The sequence below is a fragment of the Peromyscus maniculatus genome, chromosome 5, assembly GCF_049852395.1.
Source record: "Peromyscus maniculatus bairdii isolate BWxNUB_F1_BW_parent chromosome 5, HU_Pman_BW_mat_3.1, whole genome shotgun sequence".
In the NCBI taxonomy this organism is placed as follows: domain Eukaryota; kingdom Metazoa; phylum Chordata; class Mammalia; order Rodentia; family Cricetidae; genus Peromyscus; species Peromyscus maniculatus.
Genome location: NC_134856.1, coordinates 58,340,586 through 58,354,881, shown reverse-complemented (window position 1 = coordinate 58,354,881; position 14,296 = coordinate 58,340,586).

Here is a 14,296-nt window from a genome sequence, read left to right as displayed (position 1 = left end):
GGCTGAGAGGTTTTCGCCCAGGGACGCCTGGGGATTTTCACCTACTGAAGGGGAGAATATTTTCTTCCAGTATATGGTTGGTATCCTGTGTCTTCTACACACGACACCCTCCAATGTTTGTTGGATGTTTTAAAAACAGGCTTTTGGGACTGGTGATAGGGCTCAGTGGGTAAAGGTGCTTGCCACCAAACATGACGACCTGAGTTCAATCCCCGGTTCCCACAGGGTGGAAGGAAACAGTCAGTTCTCTGGCCTCCACATGTGCACTGATGCATGCACCTGTCTGTACACACACACACACACACACACACACACACACACACACACACACACACACACACAATTAATAATAAAAATAATAAATAAATTTAAAACTTACGAAAATATAGGCTTTCTTTGCAAACATGAAACAGAATTGAGAGAACTCCCTCAGCAAGGAATGAGAAGCTGCTACTGTATCCCCAAATTCGTTTAGTTTCTCCCTAAAATCATCACAGACCATTGTTCTCTTCCCATGTCCTAGGGATCCCGTCAACCTCCCTGCTGCCCAACTTTGTCCTTTGCCTACAGCCCCTCTGGGAGCAGCATGGGTGTGCTGCCTGTGTCCTGGGAGTCCAGCAGACGAGACGGTTCTGCATGGAGAGAAACTGAATGGGCAGCTGACAATGAACGGTGACGACACAGGGTGATTATGATCATCTGTCACCCAAATCCAGCCTTGTCCCTGGGGTTCCCTGTCCCTAGAGTCCCTGTGGCCATGGGGAGCTGCTGTAATCCCCACCATCAGAGACAGAGAAGGGTGGACCATAAGAACCCATACTGTGAATGCATACAACACAATAGGACTCTGGGAAAGTGATACAGGGAGGGAGAGTGTGCTGGCAGTCTACTAACCTGTCACGTCCCAGAGAAGCCAAGTGCTACCCAGAAAAGGGCTTTGCAGTTTCCCGTATTCCCAAACTTAGTGAAACGGCCTTTGTTAGAGAACAAACTACATCCAACAGTGTTTCCCTGCGGTCTCAGGACTATGACGGAACTGACAGTCTCCATGCTGTAGTGATGGAGCTGTGGAAGCACCAGAGCACAGGATGCTGCTCACACAGGTGGGGGTGCTGTGTGCACGCCTGCCTGCCGGACAGCACGTCGCCGACATGTCTGATACCTTTCCCTGACAGTGAGAGCAGACAGCCGCCCGCCCCGGCTTACACACTTATCCTTCTCTCCATCGCGAGCGAGAACTCCAGCATACAAAGACACTTACTGAGAACAGCTTGCTGTGTCTCACCGGCAGAGGCCTTGGACCGCTTCCCATGCCTCCTGATGTACCCAGAGGTCCGAACAATGATCTCCTCCACCTGCCTTGTCCAGGTGGGTGAGTCACTCCAGGGTAGTCACGTGGTGATGAGTCGCTCACGAGTTCTCCCTGCTGCTGAATGACACAAGACTGTAGTTGACACCAAGTGTCACGGGACCAAAGTCGTAAGCAAGAGAGAGCATGTGACATCAGGGAGCCAATCTGTGGGGACAGGTGAGCACTGAGCCCTGCTTTGACACCTGTCCTGTGAGGTCACTCTCTGCTCTTTTTCTCCACTGACACTTCCTGTCTGTGGGAGGGTCTTGGGAACTGTGAGTCAGTTCCATGGAGTAGAGGAACGTCAAGCATTGCAAAGCAGAGATTTTTTTTCCTTCAGAAAATTTCAGGCAGATTATTGGGCCCCCTCCCCCATCGCCACAAAAACTGTTAAAGTTCTAGATGACACACGCAGGATGTCTCCTTTACAAAAGCAAGCATCTGAAGAAGCAGAAAGGAAACCGGGACTTGAGGGAGAGCCGGCCTGGCTGCCAAGACCTCGGTCAGGCTAGGCACACCAGGGACCAGGGCCAGAGGTCAAGACCTGTGCTGACCCACGCAGGAGCACAGGGACACCTTGCAGGGATGTGACTCCAGCCCTAAGGAAGCTGTACCTGCCAGCTGACTCACCCATAAAAATACATCACCACTGGCCAGGGAACACAGGAGGCCCAGAAGTGGGTGTGTCCTGAGCTGCCCAGGCAGGTAAGGCTTGGAGCCTAGGGAACCAGCCATAATGGCTTTGTGGATCAGTGTTACTTTGGCACAGACTGTGAAGAGTGGGCACCCATGTAAAAGAGTGAAACTAAGTGAGTCAAAACACAAACACACACACACACACACACACACACACACACACACACACACACACACACACACACTGACCTTAGAAACAGCCAGATCATGTTTAGTTAAATATTGGAGTTGACAAAGATGGTCGACCAACAGTTCTCACTGTGTTTAAAGAAATAAAGCAGGTTAGGAAGTAGCTTCTGGAACCTGAATCTACAAAAAGAGATTCAACCTATTTTAAAAAGAGTGAATAGGATTTCTGCAGGTAAAAGTTAGTGTCTAAAAGTTAAAGCCACTGTGGGCACAGAAGAACTTGCCCTAGGTATGGGGGGGGGGCTATTGTCTGTCATATAACTTTTACTCCCAATGCCTTTCTAAGACCAGCTTGTGGGACCTCCTTTGAATGGAGAAAGCCATTCCTGTACAGAGCTCATGGCCCAGAGTCCATGGCAAGAGCTGTGGCCTGCTGTATGCCTGAGTTCTCTCCAGCCCAGGGTGGACTCTGAAGGCACAGACCAATGGTACCACCTGGGGCTGGGATGTGCTGCTATGACCTTCACTCAGTAAGTGAGCAGGAATTCTGGGATCCAAAGCATGCAAGGATTTGGGAATGTAGGGCGGTTTGTCTCTCAGCACAGCTCTAGGCCACCTCCCTTTGCGTAGCTCTGCAGATCAGAATGTCCAGGAGCACTGAGGTCAGTTGTCTCAGCCCTACAGAATCCCTACACCTCACAGTCCATCACTCAATCCTTTTAAACGTGGAGTTCCCCAAAGCCTTTGAGATTCCAAGGGTCATTCAGAGTGATATCTTTGGTGACCTGAGAATGGCCTATAACTCCAGGTCTAGGGGATCCATTGTCTTCTTCCAACCTCAGCAGGCACCAGGTATAAATATGGCACATATACATACATACATGCAGACACTCACACGTGCACATAAATGAAAAATAATTTTTTTAAAAAGCTGCACACACAGTGGCTGCTTCCCACAATCTTTGATGTGGTTCTAATGCATGTGGTTGGTCTTCCCTGATCTCATCTAACCTTTGTGAAGGCAGAGGCTGTTATTCGATTGCATGTCGCTCACAGAACAGGCCCTGTGTCTTGCATCAAGTGGTATCCACAAAATATCACAGAAACCCATAAAGGAAGAATATTGTGTATTTAAGAGAATGTGCCCTTCTAGATCCACGAATGTGCTTGAAAGGCAGCACACTGACTCTTCAGCCCTGGGAAGTACATGCCTTCCCCTTCTCACATTCTCATAAGGCTGCATGAAGTGGCCAGGTGGCCCCCGAGGAAACGGTTCTTAGCCCTGGCTGCGGTGGAGTGGGCGTCTTCTGGGCTGCAGTTACTTTCTCTGTCCTGTGTGCTGCCATTCTGCAACGCTGCATTCCTCAGCTTACACAATGCAATGGGCTTCAGAAATAAAGGGGGATAAAACCCGAGGAAAGAGCTAGAGTCTTGTCAGAACAGGGATGCCTTTGTTTGCTTGTGACCAGCTTGGGAAGCCGGCCAGTAGAGTGTCCTCACTCAGGACAGCAAGCCTCTGAGAGCCAAAAAGTAACTGGCCAACAACCCTCTCCAAGGTGGTTCTGTGGACTCTGAATGGAAGGGCTCCAGAGAACTTCCAGAGCGTCCTGCTGGCAGGGTGGGAGTGGGAGTGAGAGATGGGTCCCCTGCGACCACACTAGGCAGGAGAGCATCTTGCAAGAGAATGTCCTTGGGGAAAATAGGAGCCCCTTGTGAGGCCAACACCACCAGGTCTCCAGTTCCACGGCAAGAACACAAGCCTGGAGAAGTTGCTTATTATGGGTTGGCTGTGTTCCCCCAGAGCATGTGTTGGTATACATAATCCTAGGATTTAGGATGGGACAAGACGTAGAGATCAGGTAACTGAGTTAAAATGAAGCACATTGGTGCACTGTTCTCCAGTATGACAGGACTCCTTGCAGGAAGAGGGAATGCAGTCACATCAGAGGGATAAATCAGTGTCATAGGGAAAAGGCGGACATCTACTTGTCAAACTGCCTTCAACTGTTTTGTGTTGCTGCAACAGGAAGCTTGAGGCTTGGTAGTTTATAAAGACAGAATGTGCTGCCCTCGGTCCAGGAAGTAAAGGCACTGGTAATTCCATGTCTGCTGAAGGTCAGTTTCTGGCTCATGGATGACCCCTCACCTGGTTAAAGGAGGTAGCAGCACTCTGGGGTCTTTCATCAAAGACACTAGCTCATCTGCAAGGCTGCATCTTCCTACCATGTCACCCAGCACCCCATCTCCCCACACTATTGCACTGGAGTAGCATTTCTGCATGTGAGTGTTGGCAAGGCACATGCATCACTGCAGCATGACAGGAAACTACCCAAAGCCAGGAAACAGAAGAGCCGGTTCCAACCCCTGAGACCGAAGGCAGGGAGGATCCTCCCGACCTTCTCCAGTCTCAGGTCTCGGGTTTTCTTCTGTGGCTTTTATGGCTTGAGATGCCCCAGGGACTTCCTGCAGATTGGTCTCAGATCCTCCACAGCCCAGGCATCCCACTCCTGAGAAAAAGCCTCAGGAGCTGAGAGATCCAGAAGATAGCCATGAACATCTTGAGGAGTCCCCTCCCACCTCTTTCTATATGTGAAGAGCCTTCCAAGGGCCTCCTTCACAGCCTTAGCCTGGTTTCATCCTACCCACGTAGAGAAATGGTTTAATCTGATTAAAAACTGCTGCCTTCACTGATGAGAGAAGACAGGCTCCCAGGAGCAAGAATCCTCTATGCTCCAAGCCCAGTCTTAAGGGGGAGCGCGGGGTGGCCTCCTGACAGGTGCCAGTCAGGCTGGAGAGGAACCCTGCATTTCGATATTTAGTTGGCAGGTGCATCTTGCCTTTGTCTTTAGCTGCATCATAAAATTACGCCTGTAAGTGAAAACAATCCAGGCACGCAGTGAGCTGGTAATGGTGAATGGTGCAGTCTGAGGAGCTCTGCCCGAGATGTGTCTCTGCTCCATCACGGTGACTCTAAGACACTGAGAAAGGGTTTGGGTCCTTTCAACACTGCCAGCATCATTTTACACACACACACACACACACACACACACACACACACACACACACACACACACACACACACACACCCGCCCCAGCATTCTAGCACATTGTCAGAAGCCACCAGCCCTCAGCGTTCATTTTCCCCAACTGTCACTGAAGGTGCTGGACTTCAGCTGAGATTTTAAGGATCCTTTCAGCTTTTACTCAGAGCCTGGTCCTCAGAAACTGTGGGTACCTCCCGTGGAACAAAGTGTGCAAATATTTAGACAGACAGCTTGTCCTTCGTGGAGTGTATGATTCCATTAGAGAGAGACACATGTGTGAAGAATATGCAGGGCAGTGTTGGCCAAGGTCTAGCATGAGTGATAGGCCTAGCTAGCTGCCAGGCGCAATCATGGTGCTGGCTGTCCTCTCCTGAGTCATTCAGTCTCTTAGCTTTGGATTTTCATGAGAAAAATCTTGCAGCCCGTCCTCAGAAGAGCATAAAATGTGCAGCATTCCCACTATCCTACACCAGTCTTACTTTATCTTTCCTTGTGAACTTTTTCAAGGATGACGACTGGAGAAATAGACAAAGGACACTGCACAAGGGTAGAAATCTTGAGTGGTGTGATGCCCAGGTCAAAGCCTCACTCCTCTCTTGGTCAGCCCTGGACCGTCCCTGGCAGCATCTGAGGATGTGAGACATCAGATACCTACCATCACCCGCTTTCCCCGGTGGCGTCCCGATAATAAGCAGCTACCGCCTTTGCAGAACTCCAGTCTTTCTGCTCTGTGCCGCCCCACTCCCTCCTTACCAGGCAGAAGCAGGCAAGACAAAGCTACTCCACAGCCCCGGTCCTGTGCTCATTCCCAGCGTCCTTATCAGCAGCCGGGGAAACAGCCTGCCGCTCTGTACCACCCAGTTCACAGATCCATCTGTACAGCTGTCTAAACAAAACTGGGAGGAAACCCCTCATTTGTTTTGAAGGGAGCCAGCAGAGTTTAAACTGAGCTGAATGCTGATCTTAGCATTAAAGTTTGGGGCCGAGACGACAGAGAGCCAGGCAACTGACATGCTGTTTCTGAGGTCCATGTGACGTTCTGTGTTCTGGTTCTAAGGAGACAGCAGCATCCCCCCTCTTCTTCTTCTTCTTCTTCTTCCTTCTTCTTCTTCTTCTTCTTCTTCTTCTTCTTCTTCTTCTTCTTCTTCTTCTTCTTCTTCTTCTTCTTCTTCTTCTCCTCCTCCTCCTCCTCCTCCTCCTCCTCCTCCTCCTCCTCCTCCTCCTCCTCCTTCTTCCATTTTTCCTAACTTTGCTTTCAAAGGCCCATCTGTCTTGTTTCAAAGCTGGCACTTGCAGAAGGATGGACGGACAAGAATCCTTTTGCTGTTTGGGCTCTCTGGAGCCCTCGCAGTGCCAGGTGGGGAGGGTACCCTGGTGACACATCTCCAGAAGAGGAGGCTCACCCAGGCCAGCACAGGAAAGGTGGAGAGGGGCTCACGGTATATGCTCCACACTACAACAGTCTAGACTTCAAACTTTCGACGCAGCTTTCCATTCAAGAGCACTAAATGTGAATCTCGAAGCTAGCACAGGTCGCTCTTTGGGAATTGTGAAGGGGAAATCAAGGCATAGCAAAAGTCTGAGCTGTGTGTAGCTCTTCGCTTAAGGGCACAGTTGGGGGTTCACATGCACTTTGGCATCTACTTACTAATCATAGCAGGTGGCTCAGTGGTGGGAGCAGTCTGTTCTCTTGGTTACTGATGACAGAGCCCTCCAGGGCTAACAGAGCCACAGGGACTATCCCAAGATAGCAGTGACTCTTAAAACCCCTGAAGAGGCAAAAGCCAGAAGCCCTGCAGAAAGTCTAATGCAGATCTCACGGACACAGGCTTCTCTACTGGGACCTGAAGGAGTAAAATGACGTCATCTTTGAGGCAGCGAGTTGACCTTCAGGAAGATGGCCGGCATAGGTAGAAAGTCCTCCCAAGGTACTCCAATCTGAAACCCCACTGGCCCTGCAGAGTTGGGACCAGCTACCTCTTAGGTTGTGCTCTCCTTGGTCCCACTTGGACTTTGTTGTCTCCAATGACTACCCATGCCATGTACCCTGCCTCACTATGGCATGCACCCGGGCCACAGAGCACGGTATGATTCCTTGGGTCCTGTGACCCTCACTGTTCTCCAGCCTGGCTTTGTGGCTATATTCCTTTTTCCTTCCACAGGCTCTGGGGACCACTGGTTCCAGCTGGGACTTCTCTCAAATATCAAAAGCTGGCCTTCCTGAAGACGGAACTTGGGATGAGAGTGTATCTCAAGCTTCGGCAGGTAGGATGTTTGGGGAAGCTGGTGCAGATTGGTGCCCTGCTGAAATGTTTCCACAGCCCTCACTTGGGGCTGTGCTTTCCCGCCTTGGTTTCCTACAGCTCCATCTGGGCCAAGCTCCCTTTCCATCACTGCCTTTACCACCACAGAGACAGGAAGCCTTTTGGTGTTCCGGCTTTTTAGAGTCCCCTCCGCTCTAAGGTGAGCCAGGTGGGGAGGGTTCCCTGTGTCATCTGTCTGGGAAGCTGTTCTAACCCCCAGTCAATCCTGACTTCCTCTGAGTTCAGAGCTGGCCAGAGCTCGCCAGGTAGAATATGACATGAGAGGCTGAAGTTCTCTGTACATAAAGGCAACCAGGAAGCTGGTCCAGTGTAGACTCCAGACCATTCTTAGAGATGTCATTATGTCTGAGATGGGGCCCCGGGACCTGCATTTTAACCAGCTTCTCAAAGAAGCTTAATGAATGTTCTGTCAGCCTCATTTGGTGAAACAGATTTAGAATTACTCCCCGGTATTCCATCGAAGACTAGACACCAGAGACAAAAAGCATGAAAAACTGGTCACCTGATGGACTAATTGTGCCTCTGCTTTCTATATTCTGATGCTTCGACATCTGGATCCTGCTGACAATGGACGATGGCTCCTGTCTCTTGACCAGTCCTACACACAGTGAGAGACATAACCTCCTACTCACCGGGCACGTGCCAGCTGCTGCCCCCCTGACCTTGTCAGGCAGCACAAGAAGACCAGCAGGAACTGCCCTGTGCCCCGGAGCCCTGCGCACATCCAACCATCCTGTCACAACCACAGAGAAAGCTCTGTATGGTTACTTCTCTGTGCCTTTCTCAGAGGACAAATGTGACAATTAAACATGCTGGACTTCTAAGTGCTTGGAACAGTGCCTGGTTCCCAGAGAGGATTAGGTCAGTATCTATTATTATCCTCATTTCACTAATGGGGAGACAGAGGCAGAAACAGGATTAAGTCACTTGCCAGGATCCGCAGCTTCCATTGTGCTGGACTGATGCCCACCTTCTAGCCACAGAGCTGGCATTTTAGAACACCAGAGAGAAGCATCATGATTGTATTTAATCACGTGTATCATTTAGTTTCTTTTGACTTTCCTTGTGTAATACCCACCATAGCAGACACTTGTTAAATAAATGAGGGAGGTTTTGTCACAGTCAAGTGGCTTGGCTCAGGACTGGAGAGCCGCAGCTCTCCAATGCTCTGAGCAGTGGAGAGTGGTACGGCTCGGGGAATGTGGCCGGCCAGTGGGTAGCACCAATGGTCCAGGGCTGATGCGCAAAGCCCCATTGAGAGCATTGTCTTCAGTGGGGTGCTAGCTCCACTGTACTGTGCAGGGCCGACCAATCAGGCAGAGCCTAGAGCTTACAACCTCTGCATGTTGCTCTGTGGTTTATACAAACACAAATGAAGAAGGCCTAGGCTCCCGAGGGAATTGACAGCATCTGGTAGTGATGAGAACACAGAGAGACCCGAGGAGGGGGGAGGGATTCCTAGGCACCTCCCTCCCTTCCCTAAGAGCTGAGTTCATCAGAAATGGAACTTCTTCCCCGCCCCCCCCCCCCCCACTTTTCCTTATAGTTTAAGCTTAGCAACGGATCCCTCTTAACATGAAGCGTGCCTGGCACCTCTCAGCTCTGGAAACACCACTCTCCCTGAAGATGCCATGAGTGTGGGCAGATGCTGGAAGGTGCAGATTGCTGACTCCAAGGGGTCTGGCTTAGAGCAGCCTCCATGGCTGCAACTGAATCTCAGGCACCACACAGCCCCTGTTAAGCCTCACACTTGCTCTTGTCCATGCAGAAATCCCAAAGGCCCTCTGGGTCCAGAGTTGCTAAGTGTGGAATTCAGCTGTCTTGTAATTGTCCAGCGCAGGCAGGACAAACCTGGTGGCCATTCTGCTTCTTTTTAATAAAATTAAGATAATATTTTATCTGACATGAATCTTCTCGGGTATGATACTGGATGAGAGAGGGCTTTGTGCCTTGCAAAGCCGTGTTAAATCCCAGTTGTCAGTGTATCCCACGGTATTTCTCCCACCAGCAGCACGGTTTCCCTGGACCATGAGTTTGTACAGTAAAATGAACTCAGATCCCACAACTGATCATCAGACACGTGTTTAATGCTAACAGCTACATACATATCCCAGTAACATGGGCCACATAATTGGCTGTCTTTGTCAAGATTGTGTAGTACAGATTTCTCAAAGTGCTAGCACTGTGTCATAAGCATGCTTAGATTTTTTAAGTATCCACAGATCTGTTAGTTAATAAATCTTAATTGGCTAAGCATAAAGACCCAGAAAATTCTGAGCTATAATAGAGAAGTCTGTTTTGTGGCATGTCCCCAGATGCTCTGATGAGATCGATCCTGACTGTGTTTGGAGATTCTTATTTATTTATCAATTTATTATTCTGTCAGTCAGCTTTATTTCTGAACAGAAGTTGCTAAATAAAGAGTCAATCCATATTAAATTATGCCATCCAGAGACAAGGAGTCCTGCATGCTTTCATGTTGGGTGTGCTCATCAGCCAGTGTAACTATTGCCTGTTCCCAACAGCAGCACCTGGTACACCCCACCCCCTCATACACACACATACCGCCACAACCACACACACACACCACCACCACAAACACACACACACACACACACACACACACACACACACACACACACACACACACACACACACACCATTCAGGAGACTGAGATGAGGTGCCCTAAACATTTAGTTTCCTTTGCAAGACCACCTACCAGGTGCTGCTGAGACTTTGCCCTGGGGTGAATGCAAATCTGACTGCGGTCAGTATTTCCACCCTTTTCTCTTCCTTCTCCTCCCTTCTTTGGTCTTCACCATAAGCAGTTTGGGTTAGAGAGGGCACAGGTGTGCCTTTCACTGCAAAGCAAGGTCCCCACTCCTTTTCTTCCGAGGACGCCAGGACTGAGGAGGGGCTTCTGGGCCGTTGTCAGAGGGAAGAGTGAGCCCTGGTGCCCATACCTATCTGCAGCCCAAGTAGGCGATGGACGGAGATCAGAGACTGAGGCCAGGTGGATTGGTTTGTTTCTACCCACACCTACAGTCCAGCTCACAGTGGGGATCCCCAAGGCAAAAACAAGTCAGTGAGAGACATTTACAAGGTGAGTCTTCGGATGTCTCTGCTAAAAAAAAAACGAGGCATGCCCTGCTCAGGAGACTGCTATACCTGTCCCTAGTCAGCTGTCTGGAACTTCATCCTTGAGGAGAGGTATTGAGAGTCCTGTTACCAGTGTCTTACATCGACTCCTTCGATGGCCTTCTTAGCTTCCTCCCTTACAGCTGCTCCATGCTGGGCCTGTCACGATCGATGGATGGAAAGACGGCCTTCCATCCAGAACAAAAATTTACAGTCCAGGGCTCTCGGGTCTGTTCCATAGCTCTACTGCCTTTCAAAGCTCACATTATCCTTCCACAGGACCTTTAAATATACTCCTTTTCCTTCTAGAAGGTTCTCTGCCTTCCATACTCAGATCCCTACCAGAGTTCACTTCTCTGATCTCCCAGGTTTTAACTCCAGCTTCAATTGGAGGCTCCCACCTTCCAAGACAAGGACAGCACACATTGTCATTCTCACAGACTTCCATTTCAAACTGTCTTCCAAAATGAGGGGGGACTCAGACCTTTCCAGCTGACAGACTCCTGGGGATAAACAGTTAATAATCCAATGCAGAAAAGAAACCTTCGGGTCAATGAAAGCGTACTAGACAAAGACCTGCAGCCATGAGGAGAATCATAGGTGATTCTCACGGGTGCAGGTAAATGTGAACAGCTAGAAAAGTGGTAACCTGGTTTGTAAGCCCACTTGTTTCCTGTGTGGCTGAGGAGATGAATACTTGAAGAGATCACTGACCTGTTTGTGGACACTCGATGTGTAAACATGTAATTTTGAGACATCGGTAACTAAACAGTTTCAATAGGAACTGTCCAGGAGCCAGGATTTTATATGTATTTGGTGTCAGGTTGGTATAAATTCACATTGCGAGGTTTTCATTTTAGGGTGTAAAATGTAATCCCCATGGAAACCTCAAAAATAGCTATAGAATACATGCATATGGAAATGAGAAGGGACTAAAGTGGTTCAGTAGGAGAAAAATCAAACTCATACCACTGTAATGCAGGAAAAGAGACAACAAAAAAACCAACAAGGCAAGTAGGAGACAAAGAGTAGGACGTCAGAAGTCTGTCTGTGTGTCCTCGTCAGGTTGCTTGAGATGTGAACAGACTAAAGTCTCCAGTCAAATAATAGAGATTGGCAAAGAGCATAGAAAACTCAGGGTCTAACTGTGTGCAAAAGGCTGAGGGTCCAAGGACACAAATAGATTTAAGTGAAAGCATGGGAAAAGACATCCCATGTAATTAAGAGAGCAGTGTGGATAAAGCAGCTTTTAAGAGAAGCCTTTTGAATTCAGATTTTGTGTTTGAGAAGGATTCCAGAGACAAAAAACGACATTTAAGCAGTAAAAGGCTCAGCCTGGCAAGAAGGTGTGACAATTAAGCTGTCTAGGAATCTAACTGACCAGTGAAGTCAGTAAAGCGAAGCCTCTCAGATGGAAGGGAGGAGCAGCCAACCCCACAGAGGTGTTTAGTACAGAACTCTCCACGAGCTTTGGAACAACTGACTGAGTAAGGAAGTGAGTTGTAAACCACATAACCCTCAGCTAGACCTGGCTGGTCTGTGCAGTGTACCACCCAAGGGTAGCATGGACTGGGATTTTGTATGTACTTGGAGTTAGATTGATATAAATTCACAGTACAAGGTTTTCATTTAGGGTGGAAAATGCAACCCCATAGAAACCTTAAAAAAAGCTATAGAATATATATGCAGAAGGATCTGCCCAGTAACACCAATACGGGTCACAAGAAAACCCCAGTAGATTCTAAAAGATACATATCCTACCAAGAGTCTTCTCTGCAGTGAAGCTAGAAACCAGTAACAGAACTGGGAAGTTCACACATCTGTGGAAATTAGAGTACACACTCCCAAGTTAACAGCTCAAAGAGGAAATATAGTAACACACGAAAAGACATTTAACACCAGGCACCATTAGGAAAATGCAAATCAAAATGCACAAAGAGCCTTTGGTATCTTGCATCCATTAGGATGATGATCATTTAAAAAAAAAAAAAAGGAAGTTGTTTAGCCCTATGATGTGGAGGACACAGCCGAGTGTTCCTGGAGGTGGCATGCAGAGACTTGGGCTCTGGTGTGGTGGTGTGAGATGGTAAGCTTTCATAGGTGGGACTTGGTAGGAGGTGCTGGGTCATGTGCACTGCTCAGGAAGGGATGAAGTGCTCAGGAGGGTTGCTATGGAAACCTGAGCTTAAACATCAGTTAATATTGATTTGATGGTCATCACGTGGTGTTCATCTAGTTACTTCTAGTTTTCCTCAGATGGAAGGAGAAAAGGAGGGTTCCACTTGAGTGTGACCTTCCTCTGCACAGCTGCAGAGCAGGAGGTGTGGCTGGACACCGGTGGGCGATCTTTCAAGAGTCTTGACGTGGCAGAGAGTGGCCTTACAGGACAGAGGGGATCCAGTTTGTTTAAAGACCACTACGCTGCTTGCTGTGTGATCTTGGATGAACAACTTGACTTCAAGAGGCTTCTGTTTTCTATCTCAGACACGGAACACACACCTTTCTAACTTCCTGCCGTGTGTGTCTGCTCGCTGGCCGATTGGTGCGAAGACATTATAGTGATGGCGGTCTGCATGTTTCACCGGCTAAGGCCCCATCAGCTCATCAGACAGCTCATGCTCTGAATTTATTTTGCAGTCAGCATGAAGCTACATATGTCATGGAGAGACGCACTTGTTCCCAGGAGAGCAGACTGTCTGTAAAGCCATATATATGCTAAACAGAGAGCAGTGGTTATTCTGATTGCTTTCAAAGTCATGAATCAAGTCAGGGTGATACTGATGCTAATCGGCTCATACTTTGCATCTTATTTTCTGATTAGTCCCCACTATCTTGAATGGAAACCTCCCACAGCGGTCTTGAACAGCTGGATACATATACCCAGGATCAAAAGACTTCTCACAACCATACCAACCAAACAGGACCTGGTAAGAGAACCTGTGCTGAGCTCTCCTGTTCTCTTTTATTCCCTGTGGAACACTGATGACCTGGAATGTACCTGGAATGTACCTGTGGAAGACGACCCCAGCTTGCCTCCCCCACTGAAGATTGCCATTCATTCTCTCACTCTGGGGCTAGTGCATTATCTCCAAGCAAAACAGGCTTCCCACTGCCTGGAAGGCCCCGAGGGAAAGGGGAATGGAGGGTGAGGGGAGGGGGAGTAGAGACTGGAGAGGGGATCTCCCCCACCAATACAGCTAAAGAAGCACGGGAATCCCACATAATTAAAGAACACTGGGGTTAGGCCTGATGGTACAGGGCTGTGATTCTGGCTACTGGGAGGCTGAGGCAGGAGGATGACAAGTTTAAGGCCTGCCTGAATAACTTACTGAGACCGTATTTCAAAATAAAAAGTAAAAAGAGGTTTGGCTGTGTGGCTCAGCAGTGAGTGATTACCTAGCATGCACAAGGCCCTGGGTTCAATGCTCAGTTCTGCAAGAGAAAAAGACATTGAAAATACTTTTGAAGTGAGGCTATTAAGCAATTGTATAATTTTGTAAGTAACTTAGATGTCAGGAAACAGAAGGGCATTTCAATGCCTTTTAATTCCATTCCTTCAAACAACCAATGCTACTCTTATGTAAAGAAAAAATTAGGAATAAGATGAATGTGA